The sequence below is a fragment of the Acinonyx jubatus genome, chromosome A2 (assembly GCF_027475565.1).
Source record: "Acinonyx jubatus isolate Ajub_Pintada_27869175 chromosome A2, VMU_Ajub_asm_v1.0, whole genome shotgun sequence".
Classification (NCBI taxonomy): domain Eukaryota; kingdom Metazoa; phylum Chordata; class Mammalia; order Carnivora; family Felidae; genus Acinonyx; species Acinonyx jubatus.
The window spans coordinates 69,326,836-69,342,691 of record NC_069383.1 but is presented as its reverse complement, the minus strand read 5'-3'; positions in this window follow the sequence as shown (position 1 = coordinate 69,342,691).

The window sequence follows — 15,856 nt, the reverse complement described above, 5'->3', positions numbered from 1 at the left end:
CATGTGTTTCTTCTCTTCACAAATATTGATCTCCTATATCAGATATTCAAACTGTTTTATGGGTTCTAGTGCCTTTCCAATATACCTCTCATTCCATCAGTCATGTCACCCACCTCACCTTACTACACAATACTTCGCTTTTCAGTTTCTGGTATCTACTTTGGTTTTCACAACAATCTTTGTGAGGTAGGACTACCAGATACTGTGTGCCTTTCCAATTTACCTTCAATGTGAAAAGTCTTGCTTCTTATAATTAGTGTATTTATAAGAAAATTAATTGTGCTTCAAGAATTTTATAAAGACCAGTGAGATACCAGAAGAAATGGTAAGGTTGTACAAAAACAGATTGAAGAACTTTTTACGTAAGAGTCAGAGCCATCTTAGATATACAGCAAAATAAACCTGGAACCCAGCTAATGAGAAAGAGGGTGGCATATGTAAATGCCAAAAGAATCCTAGAACTGCACATAAAACAATGCCATATTAGGTGCCTTGGCCTCTTCCTTGTTTCGTGCAAGCCTCTTAGGCCACATGCTGATCTTTAAGTAAACATCATTCACACTCACATTTCCACTGGCCAAAACTAGTTATGACATCCCAAACTAATTACGGCACTGAGAAGTACAGAGGAGTGTGTAGAGTGTTTGGTGAATACTATCTGCTATGCACGTACAGAGAGTCAGAGCTGAAAAAGATTTTAGACAATATCTAGTGTGGTTTATTTCCCTGTAGAAACAGAGGTTAGAGCCATTGCATGACTTGGCCAAAGTTGCATATCCGAAGAGTGGCAGAGGGATGAGTCGCTTTCATAATAACTGGTATTTATTAAGCTTTTGTTATGCCAGGCAGTACGTGAACACGTGTGCCTTACCTCCCTAAGCCCTCCCACGAACCCCATGAGACAGTCACTATTCTTATCTTCATTTTAAAGATGAGAAAATTAAAGCTTAAAGAAGACAAGTAAAACAACTAAGGTCACACAGTTAATACATGGTAGAAGGGAGATTTAAACCCAGACTGCCTATGATCAAAATGCCAACATGCAACCTATAACTTGTGGGCCACTCTTTTGGCTCTGGTCTCCAAATCCCGCTTCAGACTGCATGGCCAACGGACTGCATGGCTTTGGGATTAAATATAAAAGTCTTCATGAAAAAACGATGCTACAGGAACTTTAAAACCGAAATTGCTCCAATATCCTTACTTGTCTAGAAGACATATCAAAGTTGCTTGTGAAAGCAGAGGGCAAGCAGTGCTGACACACATAGGCAAATTGTACTGTATTATCAGGCTGTTTCTTGTAAGGCATATGAGTATTTTCTCTCTCATGAGAAGTGGCCATTATAGAGCACCGGGTAACAAACATTAGCATATGCCCACAAGGTAGATGAATAGAGAAAACAAACGTTGCAGTGTATGTTTAAGAGGCAAATATAAGGGCACCTGGGTGGCTCAGCCGGTTAAGCATCCGACTTTGGCTCAGGTCATGAACTCGCGGTTTCTGAGTTCAAGCCACGCCATCAGGTTCTGTGCTGACAGCTTGGAGCCTGCTTTGGATTCTGTTTCTCCCTCTCTCTCTGCCCCTCCCCTGCTCATGCTCTGTCTCTCAAAAATAAATAAATGTTAAAAAAAAAAAAAAAGAGGCAAATACAAAATCAGGGTGTCTGGGTGGCTCAGTCAGTTAAGCGTTAGACTTCATTCACCTCAGGTCATGATCTCACAGCTCATGGGTTTGAGCCCCGCGTCAGGCTCTGTGCTGACAGCTCAGAGCCTGGATCCTGCTTTGGATTCTGCATCTCCCTCTCTCTGCCTCTCCCCCGCTGGTTCTCTCTCTCTCTCTCATAAATAAACATTAAAAGAAAAATAAAAAAAAAAAAAGAAGAGGCAAATACAAAATCAAATATCACAGTCATTTCTTGTGAGTCTTGTTCTTCCATGTGACAGCAATGCTTGGAGTTTCAGTTATAATTGTTCACATCTGCTGAATTAATTCAGGGAGTAGGCACCAACGCCTAGAGTTTTTGTTTTTGTAAGTTAGATATTTTGTCATGAACACAAAATTCTTTGTTTATAGTGAAAAAGACAAAGATAGATTACAAAATTGTTTCTAATTAAGATTAAATTATATGATGTGCTTAGCACGGTACCTGCAATACAGTAAGCACTCAATAAATAGAAGTTGATGCTATTGTTCCTCTTCTTCTTCTTACACATCTTAGCCAGAGAAGCACTACAGAATCAGTTTTCCCCTACTTTCAACCTCTATGTCATTGCAAAATTCTTTACACCAGTACAGAGTGAAAGTTTCACTGAGGGGAGGTGGGGTAGGACATAAAACTACCCATCTTATTTATTTAACTGAAATGATTGCTTGCCTGTGTGAATTCACCAAATTGCCAGGTGGTTTCAGACCTGGCTTGCAGTTAGAGGCCACCAGTAGGAAGGCATGGGCCCACATAGCTTTTAAAACATATGGATACAAGCCAGGAGAAACATGAGATAATTAACTGAATATCAGTCCAAATAACTGTTTTGGAGGAAAAATAAGTTTCTGTTATCTAGTCTTGATGAGGTCTCCTGGGGAAGGAAACATGCTGTCCAGGAAAAACCCGTGTCGTTGCCATCAGAAGGGCGGTAGGAGTTCCAACTCTTATTATTAACTTGTTAAGAACTTTACTTTCTTCAGAAGTGTCTGGTCTGATTTTTGTTTTGTTTTGTTTTGGGTTTTTGTTGTTGTTGTTGTTGTTGTTGTTTAGTGTTAAAGGGGTAGTTATTTCGAGAGTGCTAGGCCATATTAAAGGGCTTTAAAAATAATTCCATATTCATATAAAACCCCATCATAACATAAGTGAGGTCTAAAACGTCAGTTATGTAAGATACTGAGTAATTTCAGTGTGTGATAAATGCAAGAAGTTCCAGGGCCCAAGTATACCATCCATATTTCCCTTTGACGTGCTGAAGTTTGAAGTCTTAAAGTTTCTCAGTTACATGGCCAGTTTGGACCAGGAAAATATTCAGGATTCAGGAACCCATTTTCCTCTTCCTGCTTTCCTCAAGTTGAGATTATTTCCTCTTTTCCTTTCTGTATTCACCTTCTTTTTATCCCACCCAAATAAACTTTAGCTTTCTTTGATTGAGATGGGGCTGATCAGAGTCTGGAAGTCATTGCCAATCATCGTATATCCATTTTGACCCTATAGAGTGACTTTCACTGTATTCCTTTAAATAGGTTAAGAAAGTTTTACATGGTCAATGTGTAATGGAATAGAGAAAAGTTTATTCTGCTGATTGTGTTAAGGGAAAGCACCACATTTATTGAAGGAAATAATTTGACATGCTGCATTCCATGTTTTGCATGAACCGAGAGAAGGAATTGTCATTGCTGCTGCAGGGATGGTGAGGTTTGAGGAGGGGTATAGGGTGGAGAGAACACAGAAAGGAGAAAACAAGAAAAGACAGTAAGAAGAAAGGGGCTTAGGAACTATCAGAATGCCCTTCTCTAGGTTCCCAGTAATTCCTGGATCTTCCATATGTGTACCAAGTCCCAATATATCCTTGAAGTCATTGGAAATGATTTGTGGAAATCTGGGAAGAGTTTGAATTCCAAATATGGGTTTCCACTTGGCTCATATAGGAAAAGCATAGATAAACACAGACATCTAGACCCCCTCTGACATCTGACTTATTTGTGAAATGTCCCAATGCTATTTAATAATTACTCTTGGCCAAGTCATTTAAAATGTACACTGGAATCTCTATGAAATGGTCTCAGTTTAACATCAACTTTGAGTGTGGGTTCATATAATCCATAGAAAGCATAATTTATGTCTTCTGTTTGACCTAATTCTAGAATATGGTAAACTTTTGAGACTTAGAACTGAAAATACTACTTTCTTTAAATCCTTTTAGATTAGAAACTAAGACAGAATCCAAGATAGGTTCCTCCACTGCACATCAAATAAGCAGAGGTTTATGGAGTAGCATCTTGGAATTCTTAGAACTCTTTGCATGAAATTGAAACTGCAGAGAACGCCATTTTATGGAAATAAATCCATCCATGGCTATTGCATATAAATTTTCTACTTTGTTCTTTTTTTTTATCATTCCATCCAATTTATTAGATTATATTTTATAGTATTAGGTTATTATTTTTTCAATATATAAAATTTATTGACAATTTTTTATCATTCCATCTAATTTATTAGATTATATTTTATAGTATTAGGTTATTATTATTTTTTTTTTCAATATATGAATCTGCTTTGTTCTTAAGCCATAGAAGGCATATTATTTTCAGCTCTTGGTCTACATTGAGTTGATGCATATGGAAAAAGCTCACTTTAATAGTATATAAATATTTATTATCTAGGTTATTAAAACATTACTGACAACCAATGGTTAATACTTTGCCCCAGTACCACCTGGAAGATATCACACATTCTCATCAGTAACAGTGACTTCCCAAGGCAAGATACTCCTTTAGGAAATGGGTTAAGGAGGGGAAGAAAGAGGGACACCTGTCCATTAGAAAGAAATATGTGAGGAGCCAACCTAAAACCAAACCAATCAGAATTTTCAGGGCTTTGTTTACAGTTAAAAATAGCTCCTCCTGCTCATCTTGAGAATCTGACTGTTATGAGTTGAATTGTGCCCCCCCAAAACTCATGTGTTGAAGTCCTAACCTGCTAGTATCTCAGAATGTGACTTTATTTGGAGATAGGGTCATTATAGAAATAATTAGGTTAAAATGGAGTCTATAGGGTGAGCCTTAATCCAGTATGACTGGTATCATTATGAAAATGGAAAATCAGAAGACAGAGGGAAGACAATGAAGATACAAGGGAAACAAAACAGGTGTACATGAAGATGGCCATCTATAAGCCAAGAAATGTCTGGAACAGATTCTTCCCTTTCAGCCCTCAGAAGGAACAAACTCTGCCAATATCTTAAATTTGAACTTCTAGTCTTCAGACCTAGGAGATAAAACATTTCTATTGTTTAAGCCACCTGTTCTGTGGTGAGTGTTACAGAAGCCACCCAGTCTGTGGTATGTGTTACAGCAACCAGTCAGCCTGTGGTGTGTGTAATGGCAGTCCTAGCAAACTAATACACTAACGTTCCGTCATTGAGGAAAACAAGAGGTACAAAAATAACTATGTTTCAGTTATCATAATTTGGTGAGTAGGAAACTTCTAGAAGATAAATCATGAAATTTGCTCTAGGTGACTGACGTCCAATGGGTAGGCTTCACTAAGACTACAGGTGAAAAAACCATTCATTCATTTATAATTTTAACTACACCATTCCATTTATATTGCAAAAATAATACAATTGTAATATTGTGTTACTCCAGTTCTGATATTTTCCCTACAGATTTTTGTTTATTAAGAATTTATAAGTTGTTTTTAAACAATAAATTTATAAATTGTTTATTAAGAAATTACAATTATAATATGTTACTCCAATTCTGATCTTTTTTCTACAGATTTTTGTTTATTAAGAATTTACAAATTTATATTAAGAATTTATATTCAGAATCCCACCACCTTAATAAATCAATGTTTTTATTTTATTTTTTTTTTGTTTAATCTTTGTTCTGATCTAGAAGCATACCTAATTTAGATTTAATTATAGTATAGAAGCGATTTTGTAGTTTGATTTTCCCCTTTAACAATAGTCCTCAACCTGGGTATTTTTCCACACTCCGCTCACAGACTGGGACTTTTGGCAATATCTGGAGACATTTTTAGTTGCCACAGCTGGGGTGGTGGTGCTATAAGCATCTAGGGGTAGAGATCAGTGGTGCTGATGAACATCCTACAGTGCACAGAAGAACCCCCTCACTCCCAAGGACAATGATCTGCCCCTGAATGTCAATAGTGTTGAGGTTGAGAAACCTTGCCTTTTAATAAGATATCTTTAGTGTTTTCTATATTGTTGCTACAGGGTCTTCATAACCTCTACTTCTATGGCTGCAAAATATTCTACTGATTGATATGTTTAACCAATAAACATATAATGTGTTTAGATGGTTTCTAACTTTTCACTATTCTAAATAATAGTGCAAGAATCTTTTAATTTATATACATTTTTATATGATATTGAAGAAGCACATGTATATATATATATATATATATATATATATATATATATATATATATGCTTTCCTTTCTAAGGAAACACTATTGTTTTTCTGTGCTGCTTGAAAACTTTGACACCTGAGATCCAGGATTGGCCCCATCTCTTCTTCACACCTAAAGAAGGAGTAATCTTATCAAAATTTCTGTTTTCTAAGACCATTAAATGCTCATTATTTCATTGTAGAGGTCACCTTGGCTTAGTTTTCATTGATTCAATCATGACCGTTCCTTGCAATGCAACCAGGTAAGATCTACTTGATTCCTGTGCACTCCTAACTCACACAAAATCTAGAGTTAACTTATTGCAAGTTATCACAGGCTAACTTCTTAAAGGAGCTTCTCCCTTTGCCTTTGAAATAATGTAAAAGTTCTTTTACATTACAAAAGAATAACACGACAAATTACAAAGCACTAGCCTTGAACGTCTTAAGAGTATTAAAATGTGAGTAGGTTGTTAGCCAGAACAAACAAACAAGGAACTTCATCCTTTATTCTTGCTACTAAAAACTCCTCTCCAATCACTTAGACATTGCATCAAAGATAAAACACATAGTTAAAGATGATGAAAGGTGATTTTTCTGTGGCCCTGGGAAATAAACCACCACTTCACACCCTGTGCACACCCTCAGACACTCCTAACTAAGCAAAAGATTGTGATAGCCAGCTTTATGGGCAGGAGATATCCAGCACCACCTGCAGGAATGGAACCAGAATGGAGATGGCTGCTAGAAGATGACTGTGAAAGTGAACAAAGGTAGAGTGACAACACAGGTAGAAAGAAACTTGCAGTCACTGGCCAGATGAGAAGGGCACTATTCTAACATTAAGACTTGGAATTGGACTGTTCTAGCTATTGGTTATATTGATTACTTACATATTGGTTACATTGCCCTCATCACAATTGGCTACTGAGGCACATCCTAACTACTTACCTTTAACCTTTGACCCACAATTCCTATTTCCATGGATTCCCAGAAACCAGGCAGCAACAGCAGAGAACAAACTCCAAGGCTTGACTGTCCTCAGACATCTCAGATTCCTCCTGTTTTGTTTTAAAGCATGCGTTAACAGTCAGAATTTCCTAGAGAGAAGGGACAACTCTGGTAAACTTGACATTAGATTCTATCAGAACCATCTCATATAATCCATAAAAACAAGTGCCAAGCATACAAATAAGTCAACATACTAAATTAGAATAAATGAAAAGCCAGATTGAAAGTAAAATTCAAAGGTAAGTAGAAATTTCTGTTTACTTTAAATTATCAACAACAAAACCAAGTACAGATATTTTTAACATCTATACGTTATTTTTAAAAATGAAAATATGAAGCAAATTAATTAGAGATTCATCTACATGACAATATTTTATGTCAGGCAATGAAGAGGTGTAAAGGACAATTTGTCATGCCATATGCTTAGATCCCTTGTAGGTTTCTTGAGGGAGGGGTTATAAAAGAAGCATAACAAAATAAAAACCAAACTATTTTATGTGTAAAACTGTTGTTTCACTACTTAAGGTATTGTTTCCCCTCAAAAAGCAAGGGCTTGTGTGCACGTAGTTTATTTTGGGAAGTGGTCTCAAGAAACAGCAGCAGAGCCTGGATGGCTCAGTTAGTTAAGCATCCAACTTCAGCTCAGGTCATGATCTCATAGTTGTCTCGTGAGTTTGAGCCTGGCGTCAGGCTGTCTGCTGTCAGTGCAGAACTGGCTTTGGATATTCTGTCTCCCTCTCTCTCTGCCCTTCCCGCCCACTCAAAAATAAATAAACAATTAAAAAAAAAAAAAGGAAAAGAAAGCAGCAGAGGGCAGTGGATAGTAAAGGACAGAAGGAGGGGGAGCCAGCACAAGGGTGTTTTCTTGGTTTGGTCACTGCTGTTGACATCTGGGACTCTCTGACAAGCAGTGTAGACTGGGCCTCAGAGTGGATTACCCAGGAGATGGAAAAAGGGGACATGGGGCCTTTTCCCACTAGCCTGTATCCCTCATTGGTCAAGAGTTGCCCTATGAGTATTAACTCCCTTGTGTTTCCTGGCTGTACATGTGACAGTGTATGACAGATTCCCAAAGGGTCCTTCATGGTGGTGGCAGAAAAACCGTAGGTCAGAAAGCAAGAGATAAGTGGTGGAACCAATGTGAGGTACTATCAGGATGTACCTGTGAGCAGATGTACTGGCTGCAGCAATGTCCGCAGTAAAAGGTGAACCCAGGGGAAGAGTCCACTACATCTCACATGCTAGTCCTAACTGACTTGTAGTGGCTGATGGGAGTCTGATATTGAGAAGAAGCCATAAGCAAAGAACTCAATGTCTGTGAGGTAGGAGATACGGCATTTCTCAAGTTTATCTTCATTTTATGTCATCTGGATATACAGAGTCAGAACTTTGTCTTCTTGCTTCCATCTTTGAAAGGAATGAAGTTAAGGAGGAGTGTAGCTAATGGAGCAGCCAGAAACCAACACGACTTAGTTTTAAGATGCTCTTCCTCATAGGAATGTTTAGATACCACTATAAGATGTAATACAGAACGAAATTCTTTTGTCAGTGTCTAACAAAACAAATCTTTCATGAGTTGGATTGGCAGAGAAGAACCAATTCCTTTGGATTCATTTCCTTTGGATTAAAGAGAATAAACTGTAAGAAGCATGGCAATGAGTGATTTCCGCATAAGTATCATCAGAAGGTGACATGATATTGACTTTTTAGAGAAGAAAAAAGAAAAAAAATGTGGGTTATGCATAATTCATAGATTTCTGAGTCTTCTAGCATTCTGGGCACATGTCTTATTTGAGCTACATCCCCATGCCATATAGTGTTGGGAAGGTCGGCTCCTTCTCTACTGCTTGTGAGGTTCCTTGGATGGGAGAAGTATACATCCTTCAGATTGCTTTTTGTTGTATGTCCCCCAGAATGCCTTCCCTCGCTTTACCTCTGCCACCCATGTATATTTTGTTAACACTCTTGCTTGCTGACTTCTGTCTCCTTCCTTCAGGCACAAGCCACCCTCTCTTTCGTTCCCCATAGCAGCTCTATCACAAAGCTGTATTGTCACAGGATTTTTAAAAAGATTTGGGGATAACAGAGAGATGAAGAAGGTACCTGGATGACTGACTTCATTATTCCTGAAGAACTTGGCCAGTTTCTCTACAGGGAAATCTATTAGCTGACATCTTTCTCTGAGGCCACAAATGCCTCAGGTTGCTGGGGTCTGCAAATTCCCATCTTCCCACTTCCTACATTTTGTGGGGCCCCTAATACTTTCTTTCCTTCTAGCTGCCACGGGACAAGTTGAGAATCCCTGTAATTTTATCATGCAACACAATCTAGCTCCTGCCTTTTCTCAATATCATTCTTTCAGACTAGCCCACAGGCAGTTCTTCAACAGAATGACAATAAGATTCTGAAACAAATCTTCCCAAAGAAAAGTGATAAATCCTGCTGCTCAGTTCAAAACACAGCTCTAGTGTTTTCACTTAAAAACAATTTTTAAGGCAATTTTATTTTCCTTGTATATAAACAAAAGTGCAATTCTCCCAAATAAGCCTGCATCTAGTTTAAGTTTGAACCCGAAGGAATATTGCAGAGAAATGTCAGAATTTTGGAGAGCCACAGAGGGTGAGGCTGGTGGAAAAAGATTTTTTAATGGAAGAATATTTAAACTTATCTCTAAACCAGAACAGAGGAGGGACATGAGGACCTTCCCACTGCTGCCCAGAATACTGGAGAGAACGAAGTGTGGGAAATTATAATTATGATGACTTTATGGACAGATTTAATGGCTTAGGGATGTCATGTGCAATAAAGCAAAGACATTTTAAAATACATTGAGTATTTAACCAGGTAAAATAAAGGGTGAATAGAAGAAACACGGAACAGTATTAATTAAAGTCTTGCGTTGTGAACTAAGACCTTAAACCTTTTACACTGGGATTAGAAAGTCCAGTTATTTCCCCCAAGAGTTTGCTCCCCACTCCAACTTGAAATGAAATAAACCCCTGATGTGGGAGGTAGAATTTGAGAGGATTTACTTCTTCTCAAGTTGGAGGGAATATGGAAAAAGCAGACTTTTCTTATTAATGTTCAAAGGAACCAGGTGTTTTATTTGGCATTGCTGCTGATGAATAAAAGAGATTACGAGTGACAGAGAAAGCTACCTGTGTTACCAAATGTAAAATCACAGCACTCTTTGGGGCCCTGAGTAATGAATCGTGTTTAGGCCAAGTGAAAGTCTGCATCCCAAACCATAATGCATGTGCTGAAATTAATTAAAGCTATAGAGGAAACCTAAATGGGCTGCAAGCAAATATTGACTCTGTTAGAACATTTCCAATGTCCTCAGTGAGAGGTAAACTAGGAAGAAAAATGGTCTTGAAAGAGTGATTCTGAAATTAGATTAGTTTCAAGAAATACAACTGTATTCCCTTCAAAGTGATTTTCCAAGTCAACAATACTTCTAGAACTCTTCATAATACTTTGAAATGACACACTCTTCTGCACAGCACTCTTTTAGAAAATTGATTTTTATTCTTCAAACACCAAACTTGCATTCAGCATAGCCAGGAACTCGGGGGCAGACATCTTTGTGAACAGCATTTTGCTCTATCATTCCTAAGAATCAGTAGTGAAGCGGCTCAGACTAAGGAGTGTGGGTTTGTAATTGGGCATGCCATGGGCACCAACCTCCCTGTGGGCTCCATAGCCAACTCTGCCATTCTGAAAATGAGTTGTGCTCGGCTCCTTGGAGATAAAGCCCCCTCTTTCTGCAGCAGAGTCCTTGCACAGTGGTATTAAGTAAATTCTGTGGCTTTGTTCCCATCTACATGTTGTTTCTCAAGACATCACACATCATATAAATTGCAATCTGTGGAAACCTTTGCTGGCACAGATAGCACTCCAGGTTTCACACCTGCTTTCCATCCTAATGCCTAGGACTCTGCCTGGCCCTGTTCTGGATGGTGCAACTGGCCAGCATCTAGCTTTTGCCCAGCATGCTGTCTCACAGAACTTTTCCCTCTGCTCTGTGCACTCTATCTCCAGGTTAAGCAATGCTCCATCTTCTTGCCAGCGTGAGTTCCCCAGACATTGTACCCTAGATCAGCTTGGAGGTCCTGAACATTCTTGTCTCAGAGGAGAGCATGATTACTTCAGTCTGGTTAGAACACTGAAAAAGCCAAAGTCGGCTCTGCCATCTGTCAGCCTTGCCATGATCTTGTGGCCTCTCGCTCTGAGGATGTGATTAATGCTTAGACTTGTGCCACAGTTCCACCATCTAAGACCCACATCTTACCTGCCTCACGGCTACATCTGGTTTGGAGTCCTCATCTTGATTACTCTTCTACCCAAGTTTCTCTGGGACTGACTGGTGGTTCTGCTTCTTCCTACCCTCCTTTCCAATGAATAGAGATCTGTCTTTAGGTACAAGTCCCCATGTCTGAGTGGCTGATGGCCACGAACAGACCAATCCAAGGCTAGTTTCCTTCCTGCCTGGCACATTTCCTTATTTCACCATAGCCAGCACCCTCGTAGCAAGGTTGCTACTCTTCTGTGCCCACTTGCCTCAGCTCATGCCAATGGACTATAACCATGACTTCTCCTTGTCCCCAGAGTCTTGCTGCCTCCTTGTCTTAGCCATTTTTGATTTTGCTTTTTTAATAGTGCCTCAACATCCAGTAACAATAATGTTATGCAAGCTTTATAGAACACTTCTTAATTGCCAACATTAGGCTTATCATCTCTAAGTTTCATAACATCTTCAGGTAATGTCTCCTCATCCCATTTTGTAAATGATAAAAATGAGTCTTGGAGACCATATAACCAGAAGGTGGCCAAGCTGGAATCAGGCTGGGTCTGCCATCAAAGCCAAGCTCCTCCATTTTACTAAACTGGCCCCCTTTGAGAAGAGCTGTAGTATTTTACCTTTAATCATCACCAGTACTGTTATCTTCATTTACAGGTGAGTATACCAAGACTCAGGGACCTCATGAGTGAGAAAGGCAATATATGAGTCAAATCTGACTCTGAAAACTTTGCTCTTACCACTACAGGCTGCTGTCTTCCACGATGGCACTCACTTTTTTATAAGTTGCGTACTTGCTTCATAAACAGAGTTCAGCCTGCAACCAGTTTAAGTGCCTCTATCATAAAGTCTTTTGTTAAATAAATAAATAAATAAATAAAGTCTTTTGTTATTGCATCTGAATTGTGGCTTTGGACAACTTCTTCCCTTCTGCTTTTCTGCCTCCTTCTCAGCTTCCCCCTCCACTTGTCCTTGGAATGATTCATCTTTCCATCTTCTCTTCAGCAGGCATAGATTGTCCCTGAGGATGCTTACAGAACTTAAAATATCAGCCAGAATGCCAGCTTTAAATTACAGTGAGAAATGGAGCTATCAGGCTCTCCGGTGACTCATGTTTGTTGATTGGTACCCTCTCTCCCTGTGGGCAAATCTACGTGGGATGTTAAATTTATAATTGGGAGATGAATTGGAACAAGAGAAATTAGGTGAGGTGACTGAGTGTGACAGGTTACAATGGTCTGATGCATTCATTTCTGCATTTGGGATTTTGCTGCCACAGGCTTCAGCTGGTTAAATCCTTGGACTGGGACACAGACTCTCAGATGGTGCTCGTGTAGGGTGTTGAAAAGTTGTCACTGGGCCTGATATATCTAAACAACATGAAACTTTTTAGAACTGAGATGTGCAGTCAAAATGAAAATATTTATGGAATATGTGTAAGGTGTAAAGAATGAATGCAGTGAACATCCACTTATCTACTTTCTGGGGAGGAAACAGAATATCACCAAGAATGTTGAAGCTTCTTGTGTGTCCCATTTCTTTTCTCAAATAATTATGAGCCAGCAGTTAAATTATAAATGTTTTGTGTTTATAATTGCTTTCTTTTTCATGATAGCATTACCTTTTCCTTGGCTCCCCAAACAACATATTGGCTTTCTGTGAATATAATCATGCCATATATATTTTTTATCAAATTGTTCTTTTTAACTTCATGTTGTTTTATGTAGCTGAAATTTATTAAATGTCACTAGCACATAGTAATCCATTATAGTTTCACACAGCTTATTTATGTACTCCATTGTTGATAGGTATTTGGATTGTTCAGAATTTGTCGAAATAGTAAACAGTGCTGCTATGTACAATTTTGGGTATTTGTCTTGGTGCATATGTGTGAGGATTTCCAGGAGTGGAATTCTTGGGTCATGGGATATGCACATTTTCAATATTATTAGAAAATGACAAATTGCATTTAGTGGTAGCAACTATAGATACTACTATCCGCAGTATAAAATCCTTGCTTTTTGCACATTCTCACCAGTATGCAATGTTGCCAGACTCTAATTTCCATTGTGGGTATGATATTTTATCTCATTGTAGTTTGAATTTACACTTCATCATTTATAATAAAGTCAAGCATATTTTCCCATGTTTGTTTCCATTTATGATGATTCATCTGTAGAGTTCATGCTCAAAATTGTGTCCTTCGTTTTTTAATTGTTTTGTTTTTAATTGATTTTTAGGAGGGTTTTTGGTTTTTTTTTTATTTTTCAACATATTTTGGATGGTAATCTTTTGTCAGATTTATGTGTCAAAAAATCTCTTTTCCTTTTTCTCTTTTGTGTATTTTTCCTTTAATCATTTTTATATCTTTTTGAATTAAATGGTAGAATTTAACTTTTCCTTTATGGCTTGTGTATTTTAAGAAACCCTCTTCTATACAGAAGCCATAACAATATTCTCCAATGTTGTTAGTTTTGCCTTTCTCATCTAAGACTTTAATTTAGTGGAACTGACTTTTAAATACAGTATGTGATAGGGATATAATTTTATTTTACTTACTTGTGGATACCCAGGTGTACCAAGATAATTCATTGAAAAGTACATTCTTTCTCCCACGACCAGTTAATATCAAAGATCTACATATAAGTAGATCTGTTTGGGGCTTTGTATTCTGTTTCATTGATGATGCTGTGACAATACCCTCCGTTGTAATTATTATGGCTTTATAATAATTCTAAGTATGTGATAAAGTGAGTGCCCCTTTTTCTTCTTCATCTTGGCCCTTTTCTCTTCCATATAAATTTTTAAATCAGTTTGCCAAGTACCATAAAGTGTCTTTGGGATTTTGATGGGAATACCATTGAAATTACCAATCCTTTTGGGAAGAATTGGTGTTTATATGGTATCAACTCTTCTCATGTATGTATACGGTGTACATACCTATGTTTATGTAGGTTTTCTTTGTCTTTCAATAAAGCTTTATAATTTTCTTCATAATGTTCTTGGATAATTTTGTTATATTTATTCCTAGGTATTCTATAATTTTGTTGTTATTGTATATATCTCCTAAAAAAATTATGTTTGTTGACATTTATTTTTGTATATTGAGTTTTATATCTTGCAACTGTGCTAAATCATTTTATTAACTTCAATTTATCTGTAGCTTTTTTTAGGTTTCTAATTCACAGATTATATACACAAGTAATGAGAGTTCTCTTTCTCTCTTTCCAACTGGCACACCCTTTATTACTTTTTTTTTTTTGCCTGATTACTGGCTATGCCCTCTATGATATTATGATATTATGATATTATACATATGGTGCTAAAAGATGCCCTTGTCTTGTTCTTAAGCTCCAAGGGAAAGCTTTAAATATTTCACCATTAAATATGATGCCACCTATAGGTTTTCTGTAGTTACCCTTTATCAGTTTAAGGAACTTCTCTTTTATTTCTAACTTATTTTCTTTTAGTTTAAGAAAGGATGTGGAATTTTATCAATTGCTTTTCCTATTGAGATGATTATATGATTTTTCCTTTCACTAATAAAATGATTATATAGTAATTGATTTCTTATGTAAAATCAAACATGCAACCCTGGGATCATCCAAATGATGCATTATCTTAAAGTGTACATACACACCCACACACCCACACTTATGGATTGTGTTTGCTAATCCATAATAATAGTCTAATATTTGTATCTAATATTCTAATTTTTGTATCTATGTTCATGAGCAAGATTGGTCTATAATTTTGTTTTCATGCTTCACTGTGTTTTGTATCAAATTTTAAGTGGCTTAATAAAGTAAGCTAGGGATAATCCCGTTTTTCTATACACTGAGATAGCTTGTATGAGGTAGAAATTATTTTTCCTTGAATGTTTGAAGACATTTCTTTTTTTATCTATTTTCTGGAAATTCCTGGCAACACTGACTGGGCCTGGTTTTTCCATAGGAAGGTTTTAAATTTCTGATTCAATTTCTTTTATGGTGATATGACTGTTCACATTTCTCGTTTCTTCCTTAGTAAATTTTGGTAAGTCATATTTTTTTTCTAGAGGTTTATTCATGTCATCTGAGTTTCCAAATGCATTATATCAGGTTGTTCATAATATCTACTTATTATCTTTTTAATCTTGAAAGGATTGTTGATTTTTTATTCCTAATGTTGTTTATTAGTGTCTTTTTACCTTTTCAAAAATGCATCTTCAGAGATATTTGTCCATTTTTTGTGTTCTGTCAAAGAACCGTGATAATATTTTTTATCTCGGCATTTTTCCAGGTAAGTTTTCCATTCTTACAAAACCATTTTCTCTCTCAAGCAATGGCATTCAGGATTGGATATTATACTGGATGCTTAAAAAATCACTTTTTCTCTCACAGTATGTTAAATGCTTCTTAAGTATGAATTTGGTTTGAACTCCA